This window comes from Malaclemys terrapin, chromosome 7 (genome assembly GCF_027887155.1).
Source record: "Malaclemys terrapin pileata isolate rMalTer1 chromosome 7, rMalTer1.hap1, whole genome shotgun sequence".
Lineage (NCBI taxonomy): Eukaryota > Metazoa > Chordata > Testudines > Emydidae > Malaclemys > Malaclemys terrapin.
Window position 1 is genome coordinate 50,356,127 of NC_071511.1, and position 9,987 is coordinate 50,366,113.

Sequence of the window (9,987 nt, forward strand, 5' to 3'; positions counted from 1 at the left end):
GGCAATGTGTGTTTGCGAGTGGAGGTGTAGGGCAGATGTACTGTTAAGTGGATTCACTTTTCATTGCCTTGCTTTTGTGGATTTGTGCTGTGTGTGTGTTAATCCTGACTACTTTACAACAGAGATTGTTCTCTATTAATTCTACAGGCTTTTTCTCAATGTTTCGTGACTCTGAGGGTGGACTTGTGGGGTTAGACATGCAGTGGCTGAAAGAGAATGCTTTGTCTGCTAGCAGCCATGCATGAGTCCTTGTGCATCGGCAACTGCACATGACTCATGGGATGTTGCCTGACAAAACCTGACCGGTAATTGTACCACCTCATGGAGAAGATTTTTCTATGTGCTTGGTTTTCTATCAGCCAGGTTTGTGTGCACAGAACATGGACTTCCAGTTAGAACATGAACAGTGGCTGAAAATGACTCAACAGCCAATGTTTTCTTTTAACAAACCACTCCGTCTTGCATCAGATCTCGCTGGGCTTGGCCTCCCCACTACGTTTTGTGCAGACAGGTGAAGTTTTAAAAGAGAGATTGGTCAGCAATAAAAAGTAGGGCTGCTGAGGAAAAATTTCATTCCGAGCCCAAATTCAAACCCTTCCTATTAAAAATGTATGAAGAAAACCCAAGCAAAAATGATGGAGGATATTCAAAGGCATGAAAACTAATCCTGGATGACATTTCCCACCCAGCGGCTGCCTACATGTAGAGGAAAAATAGGAATTTGGAGCCCAGCCTCAGATGCAGCCCTCACTGGTGAGTTGCTACCAGGCACCTGCAATATGAAGGTGAGCTGTAGAGCTGGTTAATTACCACAGAGGTGCTGAAGCTCAGACATGATTAGGCCTACCCAGGGTTGAAAGGCCGTGGGACTCTTCCGAGCTCCAGCTGCACAGTGAGCTCTGGCCTTGTGGGATGCCTCAATAAGACGCCGTGCACAGTAGATCATGCAGATGTTTAAAATCTGGGCTCGGGGAGGAAAACAGTATCTTCCGCACACCACCCACATGCAAATGAGATGTCTCTCGGAGGGTGCAGATCTGGGACCTGCCCTCTCCTCTCTGCTGTGAGACATGGGGCACTGAAATGGTCAGCCCTGGTGGTCAGTACTCGCTAACTGGGCAGTTCACACCTCTCCAAGTGGCTGTTCCGGGCTCTGCAGACCCTTGCGGCAGCAAGTACTCCCAGGTCTCATTTTTAATGTTTTCTTTGCACCCAGAACAACTAAAAACAAGACTTTTTATTCTACAGGAAAGCTGAGGTTCTGGAGAACAAGCCAGTAGGTTCAGAGAGTTGTTGGCATGGGGGGGGGGGTAGGTGTGTAGTGGCTGTCTCCAAACCCTGGGCTGTGTTATGGACTGGGAGGGAGCAGTATATGTATTGGTAAGTGGGTGTGAGTCTAAGGAAAGGAATCTCAGCTGGGGTAGCACCTCAAGAGTGCTGGGAGATGCTGCTAGTCATCACGATTTAAGATCACCCAGACTCATTTCATAATCTGGCTCACCACAGTCTCAGCTCCTCTCATCCCCTGGAGATGATCTTGCCAGCTGAGGGGCACGCCAGCAGGGGGCAGTGTGTGTGAAGTGCTGGTTGTATCCAGGGGATAGGCTCCAGCTGACTGGATGCACTGCTCAGTCTGAACCCCCCATGAGCAGCGTCTGGGCAATAGGGAGACGGCTTGGCTCCAGCACAACGGGAAATGAAACAAGAAGGAAGGAAGCTAACGCCCCCTCTCCTGGGAAATGCATTTTTAAACAATGCTGCTCTGATCTGTGACTCCCTGGGCCGTCAGCTGGAACTGCAGGTGCTCAGCGCACCAGAGATGGCCTCTCTGCACAAAGGGGGCTATTGCAAATGAGTGCCCTATGAATGGGTTGATACCAGCATGGTCCCATGGAACTCCAGGCCACAGCAGAGCTTGTGGTGGGGGGACCTCATCTCGGGGTCACAGACCATCAGCAGTCACTTAGTACCTGTGGAAGGGGAATTTAGGCTCATAGGACGAATGGGAAGCAGAGGTGAGTATGTGATGCGGGTCAAAGCACCAAACGAACGCCAATGAAGGAAAGACAGAACGTAGGTTGCTGGCTTTTTGTTCTCTTTGTACAGCACCTGGCACTATTGGGTCCTGGTTCGGGACCAGGGCTCCTAGGTACAACCACAATCGTTCATATGCAGAGGGAGTAACTGGCCAGGTCAGTGGAATGAGGAGAGGCTAATGAAAGGGAAGAGTCCAGCAGTTCTGTACTCACCCTGTTAAGTGCATGGAGCATATGGGTACCCATGGAATTTTGCAGGATCACTTATTACAGTGGGCTGAATTTTTTTCAGTGAAAAAGGGGTCTCTTTTGTCAAAATGAGGGGGTTTTACAGACAATTTTTTTCTTTCTAAATCTTCCAGGTTCTTTTCAACCCTTTATTTTATTGGATATCTATATCTATATATATCTATATAGAGAAATATAGATATATTTAAAAAAAAAAACCCACACACACACCTGGAAAGTCTCTACAAAAGAAAGTGGAAACACAACACTTTTTTCACTTATTTGAATTTCCTCCAGCAAATGCTTCCCATTTTCCAGCCAGCTCCACAAGACAGAGTCCTTCATCTTGGAGGATCTAAGAGCACTTGAGCCATCCACCAGCTAAAACACAGCCACCTCTGGGGTAGAACATCCCCACCACTCTGCCCCTTGCTGCGTCATCAAGTGAAGAATAACTTCTCCAGTTGAAACTCCAGGAGGAACGTTAGGTTGCAGAAGAATGGAATTACCTGCATTGGAATCAGAGTGAGACACTGGGACTAATTATGTTGCCACTGAATCTTTTAATGACCATGAGGGGGGCAGAGTATTAGGCTTACATTTAGCCCATGCCCTCTCGCAGAGTGCAGGGGGTACGTCTTCACAGAGAAGAGTGCCACCTACTGAATCACTAGGCTGCTTCTACACCAGCTGGTTTTTCCATAGAGCTGTCCTCTTCAGTCATGGACCAGATCAAATTGAGCTGTACAGAGAGGACAATCTGGAAAATACCATAACCTCGATGCACTAAATCAGCACTACATCTTCCCCTTTGTTAGTATGTTCACTTCGTCCCAAAATAAGAGACTGCAGAAATATGTAATAGGGCCAGAGAGACGATCGGTGATATGAAAACATTCTGCAGAAGGAGAGATGAAAGAGGCCAGGCCTAGGAGGAGATATGAGCGAGGAATATGAAATGATCAATGAGCAAAAGAAAGCCAGTCGTCTCTCCTGTTTACCTTTCTCCCTCACATCAGGACGTCCCCAGCAGGTGACTTTCCTAAAGAAAAGGAAGAGCTGGAGAGAATATCAATTAGCCCTTGTAGAAATTGTGGCCCATGTTTCATAGGCAGTGCGGCACAGAGGTGAGGATTATAACCAGGGAAGCTGAGCTACGCGCGTCTGCAGTCTGGCTGATTAAACGAAAGAGAAGGATCAGAACATGCATGGCTTGGAGAAGATTACGTGATAACAGCAACGGAGGGAAATTATATATCTTGCCATCCCTAAAAGTCAGTTTTCAACCAGTGTTCTGGGTCTTCATATTGAATCAGCTGCTAGTGTGATTCGGGGAGGACTGGTAACTTTTATGTCACCTCTGGGACGGTATTGCCTTAGAATGCTGCCCTGTGGCTGCATGGCCATAGGCACCGACTCCATGGGTGCTCCAGCACCCACCAGTCACAGCTGTTTGTCGGCTTGGGGGAGGGCAGAGAGCAGCAAGCAGAGGGTGGGGGTATCGGGGAGGGGGCGGAGTGGGAAGAGGCAGAGTGAGGGCAGGGCCTCGGGGGAGCAGGGCTGCCCGGGGGGGGGGGGGCAAGTGGGGCAATTTGCCCCTGGCCCCAGAGGGGCCCCCACAAGAATATAGTATTCTATAATATTGCAATTTTTTTTTATGGAAGGGGCCCCCGAAATTGCTTTGCCCCCAGGCCACCTGAATCCTCTGGGCGGCCCTGCGGGGGAGGGGGCAGAATGAGGGCGGGGCATTGGGGGAAGAGGAGGAATGGGAACGGAGCCTTGGGGCAGAGCAGGGGTGGAGCACCCCCTTGGGAAAACTAAAAGTCAGCGCCCATGCCATAGACATGAAATAGCTGCGTTGTTGTGAGGAGCCACAGGGCTAGAAGTGGGTCTGTGGAGCCTGGGACAGCTGGCGTTGCCACATCACCACTGGGAGGCCAGGCAGAGCCACCTCGAAGCAGCACTGTGGAGATTAGGCACCACAGGAAGTACCGCCCGAAGGGAACAGCACCCTGCAGCCCTCTGATTGGCCAATGCTCATTATTTAACCCTGGAGGGTGAGCCAGGAAATTGTCCTGGACTGCTGTGAACTCCAGGCTCCACCTTGTTTTCTGGTCCAACCCAGCTTGGGACTAGTTCTGATCTCCAGTCTCCAACCTTGGCCTGGCTCTGACCCTGACTTTTGCCTCTTGATCCCAGCTCCAGCCAACACCACTAGGCCAGACCGCCTTTGCCCTGGTCCCTTGCAGCTCCTAGGAGCCCTAGTCGCTGAGCAGGACCCCGGGATGCCAGGTGCCTTACAAACACAGGACAAAGGCAGTCCCTGGCCCAGTGAGGTCCAGGGGATGGTAGAGAAGATGTACTCAATGGTCATAGCTCCATTCAGGAGACTGATTATTAAGAACATAGGAATTGCTAGACTGGATCAGACCTGAAATCCATCCCATTTGGCATTCTGTCTCTGACCATAGCCAGTGCCAGATGCAAGAAACTCTGCAGGAGGCAGCTACGGAGTAACGTGACCCCAGGGAAATTTTCCTCCTATCCCGCATTAGTCAGAGGTTCTCTCTATGTCTGGTGCTTACATGGCCCCCAGAACCAGAGCAGCTGAGCCTGTCATAATCTTTACTGTATTTATCCTCACACCTCCATGAGGAAGGGCAGCGCTATTATCACAGTTGTATTGATGGGGAAATTGAGGCACAGAGACAGAGTGACTTGCAAGGAAGTCTGTGGCAGGGACTTGAATGTTCTGTGTTCTGAGTCTCAGACTAGCCTGCAATCACTGGGCTGTGCTTCTACAATGACTTGTCCTTCCCTAATGGCTCAGCCCTCCTCATTGGCTTAGGCCCTGACGCATGGGGGCATAGAAAGCCCATCTAAAAGTCACATTTTGTTTTGTGTTAAATCCTTACTGTTGTAACTCTGGAAGTTTTAGTGTTTCCAGTCCTCTTTTGAGTCCTGCTAAGCTCCAGACTTCAATGACACCTTGTAGCTGGGAGTCCCACAGGTTAACTGTGTTGCATGAAAAAGCCTTTTCCTTTTATTAGTTGAAATTTCATTTTCTCAGCGGGTCCCTTTGTTCTTGTGTGAGGAGACAGTATGAAGAGTCGATGCAGACTACCTTCACTGGGCTGGGCATTATTCTGTATACCTCTATCATGTCCCTTCTTACTCATTGCTCCGGAAAGATAATCAGTCTCAATCTCTTCAAAAGGAAGTTTTCTCCAGGCCTCTAATTGCTGGCCAATTTGTGTAATTTCCCCCCCCCCCCAAAAATCTTCTAATCATGAGTGAAAATAAACTGTGTGAAATGTAGGGGCTTCCTGAGATACAAGACTTTTCATAGAGATGTTTCCCATTTGAACCAAAGCCCCCAAAATAGGGTGACCAGACGTCCCAATAAAATCGGGACTGTCCCGATATTGAGCAGTTTGTCCCATGTCCCAACCGAAGTACAGTCGGGACGCCATTTGTCCTGATATTTTGTTTCGGGCGCTTTTTTTTTTTTTTTTTTCATGCCTAGGCAGCGGTGAGAGGCAGGGGGAGCGCCTTTTCAATTGTTACACTCACCCGGCATGTCCGGGTCTCAGCGGCACTTCGGCGGTGGGTACTTCAGTCACTGATAGTCTTATGCGGCATTTTGGCGGCGGGTACTTCTTTCTTTGGTGGCAAGGTTTATTACCCGCCACCGAAATGCTGCCGAAGGCCGTCAGCGACTGAAGGACCGCCGCCAAAGTGCCGCCAAAAACCCAGACGGGTGAGTGTAAAGGCGCTCCCCCTGTGGCGGTCCCGATATTTTGCAGTTAGCATCTGGTCACCCTACCCGAAAACCTTGTCTAAACACCAAACCTTAGAGAAACGTCATACCCCCCAGCGGAGCCTGATATCGAAATTCCAAATGTTGTTTTATTCATGTGCTCTCAACAGCATGTTAATGCACAGGATTCTTATTGGTTTCAGATGGCTGGCTCATTAACTCAAGAGTTATGAATATTTGCATTTAGGAACGTCGAGTTTGTTGCTCTTTCAGTAGCTGTTGCAGCGTTTATAAAGCCTGCACATATGAACTGTGGAGTTTGTAAACTCCACAGACCGGACAGTGGTGGTGCAGGACTCTGGCTTGCAGGCTATGGTTACAAAGGACTGTCGGAGTTCTGCCGACCCAGTGTAGCGTCCACCTTCTGACAGGCGAATAGCTTTGTCTGAAGGAGATTTACAATCTATGCCCAAAATGACATTTTAAAAAAATGTGGAGGGGAACTTTTGAAACCCCCCTCTGAGGTTCCCCTCTGGTGTTATCTGGACCGGTGATCTGCTAAGTCACCCCAATCCTTGACTCTGGGAGCCAGCCTTACCCTGCTCTGCTGTGAGAACCACCACTCCTGGGCTGTTCACGCACAGCCTCTGGCATGAGTTAGTCAATTTAACAAAGAAATTGATATGTACCAGGCTTGTTATCCTGAGGGGAGCCTCTGACACGTGGCAAACCAAGTGCACTGCTTCAGTCAAATTAAACAAATGTATTAAGTATAAAGATAGATTTTAAGTGATTATAAGTCAAAGCATAAGTCAGATTTGGTCAAATGAAATAAAAGCAAAACGCATTCTAAGCTGATCTTAAGTATCAGAGGGGTAGCTGTGTTAGTCTGGATCTGTAAAAGCAGCAAAGAATCCTGTGGCACCTTATAGACTAACAGATGTATTGGAGCATGAGCTTTCGTGGGTGAATACCCACTTCGTCGGATGCAACAGCTGGGCTATGCACGAAAGCTCATGCTCCAATACATCTGTTAGTCTATAAGGTGCCACAGGACTCTTTGCTGCTTAAGCTGATCTTAACATTTTCAATGTCCTTAAAAACTTAGATGCTTCTCACCACAGGCTGGCTGGTTGCTCTTCAGCTAGGCTCTCCCCTTTGATCAGCGCTTCAGTCACGTGGTGGTGGTGGTGTCTGTAGCTGTAGGTGGGAGAGAGAGGAAGCATGGCAAAATGTTTCTCCCTTTTATCATGTCCTTTCTTTCCTCTTGGCTTTGACCCACCTCTCTTCAGAGTCAGGTGAGCATTACCTCATCACAGTTCCAAACTGCCCAAAGGAAGGGGGTCACTCCCTCGAGGGTCTAACAGATTCTTTTGTTCCTGCCTAAGCCAGTGTCCATTGTTCCTGAGAGGCTGGGCTGGGTTTGTCCCATCCATGCCCTGATGAGGTGTGAACTACCTCTCTGCTCTTGGAGAGTTTTTGCATGGGCTTGTTCTAAGCCACGAGGATACATTTTCAGCCTCATAACTATATACATGAAATTATAACCTATAACCTTACTATAACATTACTGTAACAATTACTATAACAGCACTATAACAACCATGCTCAGTAGCATTATGAGCCTTCCGAAGCCACCCAACATGACAAACTTTGTATTGGATACCACACAATCATTTTATAATGAACATGGGGATGTAGGGTGTCCCCCTGAGATACAGAGCATCACACACCCGTCCCTCCAGCGAAGCTCTGATTGGCTGAAATCAATTTGGGAGGAGCCAAAGGACTATAAAGTCAATGTGGAGAGGAAGTTATTATATGTCCAGGGGCGGCTCTATGTATTTTGCTGCCCCAAGCATGGCAGTCAGGTGGCTTTCAGCGGCATGCCTGTGGGAGGTCCGCCGGTCCCGCGCCTTCGGTGTACCTGCTGCCGAAGCCACAGGACTGGCGGACCTCCCGCAGGCATGCTGCCGAAGGCAGCCTGACTGCCACCCTCAGGGCATGCGCTTGGTGCTCTGGTGCCTGGAGCCGCCCCTGTATATGTCACACCTTTGTGATCTCAAACTTGGCCTGAGATACAGATGGGAGCGCTCTAGTCTTGGGGAGCTGGCCTTTAGAAGAAGGAAGGGTCTGAACAGATCTTGCCTGAATTTTTCTATTTCAACTCTTTGTAAGTCAACCTGACTTATTGTATGAGGGCTTTAAGATTAAGTGATTCTACTTTGAAGTCCATGATGCCCTCCTGAGTCACTTCTGTCCCGCTTCCCTTCAGTGATTTCAGATGATTCTATCATCCACAATCCCATGCTGCAGCTGTAATGTGATAGGCGAGTGCCACTGTCTAGATGGGGAGACTAAGGCACACTGTGGTTAAAGTGACTTGCACAGGGCTAGCCAGAAAATCGGTAGCAGAGCCAAGACTCGAACCCAGATCTCAGGGCTCCCCATCCACTGCTTTGTTGAATGGATCTTTACAAATCGATTGATTATGGAAGGCTTAATGGATCATAATTCCTTAAAATGGCTTTGCTCCGTAAGCTTTTAAACCATGTTAAGTCACGAGCCGCCTTAAACCACCTTAAATCCTGAATGGCTTAAACTCTTGAACTGCAACAGGGCATTAAACTGACTTAAACTTTAAACCACCATAACTCCCTGCAGTAGCTAAAGAGCTTACATTCCCCAGCTCTTAGACTGCTCTAGTGCGTTAGGGTGGGTTGCAGAATTAATGGCATCCCACTGAACCCCTAACATTGTTTAAACGTTCGGGCTGAGACAAGACAAATTGTCTGGCAGGTTTTATTAGCCAGATTGCTCTTCAGGCTCTGGCCGCATGGCTAACCTAGGGTTTGGTGGTATCCGACTGGAATGGTTTGTTCCCGAGTGTGGATCGCTATAAATCATCTTCCTATTTAACCTACATTTCCCCTGCTGCAGCTTAAACCCACTGTTTCCTGTCCTAATTCACTAATGAGATGAACTGGTCCCTGGCCTCTTTATAACACCCCTGAGGTCTCTGATGGAAACTTCTCTTATCTCCCTCCTCAGATGATTGTTCCACTAGGCCTTATTTTTCCTAGGCCTCAGCTATGGTTCCTAAGGCCTGACCCTCAGTGTGGATGGGGACGGGGGATGCCCAAAGCGGTGGTGCTTAGAGCACTGGGGATTAGTTTTGGGGTGCAGCGAAGCAACATTTGGTGCAAAGCGTGGGAGGGAAGGGGTGGGGGATTGTGCTCCACCTTCTCTGGTACTCTTCAGCTCCAGCGCAACGTAGAGCAGCTTCAGGGTGGCTGTAATCTGCACCGGGCTCTGTGTGGGACCAAGCGGCCGTCACACTAGCCATGATTCATAGATTCTTAGATTCATAGATTCTAGGACTGGAAGAGACCTCGAGAGGTCATTGAGTCCAGTCCCCTGCCCGCATAGCAGGACCAAATACTGTCTAGACCATCTCTGATAGACATTTATCTAACCTACTCTTAAATATCTCCAGAGATGGAGATTCCACAACCTCCCTAGGCAGTTTATTCCAGAGTACAGCAGTTCTCTCATTGGGCCCTTTTGTTCCTAGCCACAACCCCCTACACTGAGTACTGCAAGGAGTGCTATCGAGCTGTTGTGCTGGCTCTATGCTAAACAGGGACTGCCTTGTCAGGGACCAACCTGTGGGCAGCCAAGCCTAGTGGTTAGAGAAGGAATTGGTAGCCAGTGTAAGAGCCGGTGCAGAGGCCGGATGCCAGAGCGGAGGGTCAGAGCTGAAGTCAGCAGTCAGAGCTGGGTTACCTGAAGTGAGGTGAGGCAAGAGCAGGGCTGGGAATAAGCTGAGAGCAGGGCTGGAACAAGGCAGGAGCAGAGGATATCGCAGCCCTGGGCAAATGGTCTGAGCAGCTGCTGAACTAAAGAACCGGGCTGCTGACTCTCCCGACCATTCAGGTGGCAAAACCAATCAGGAAACTTCCT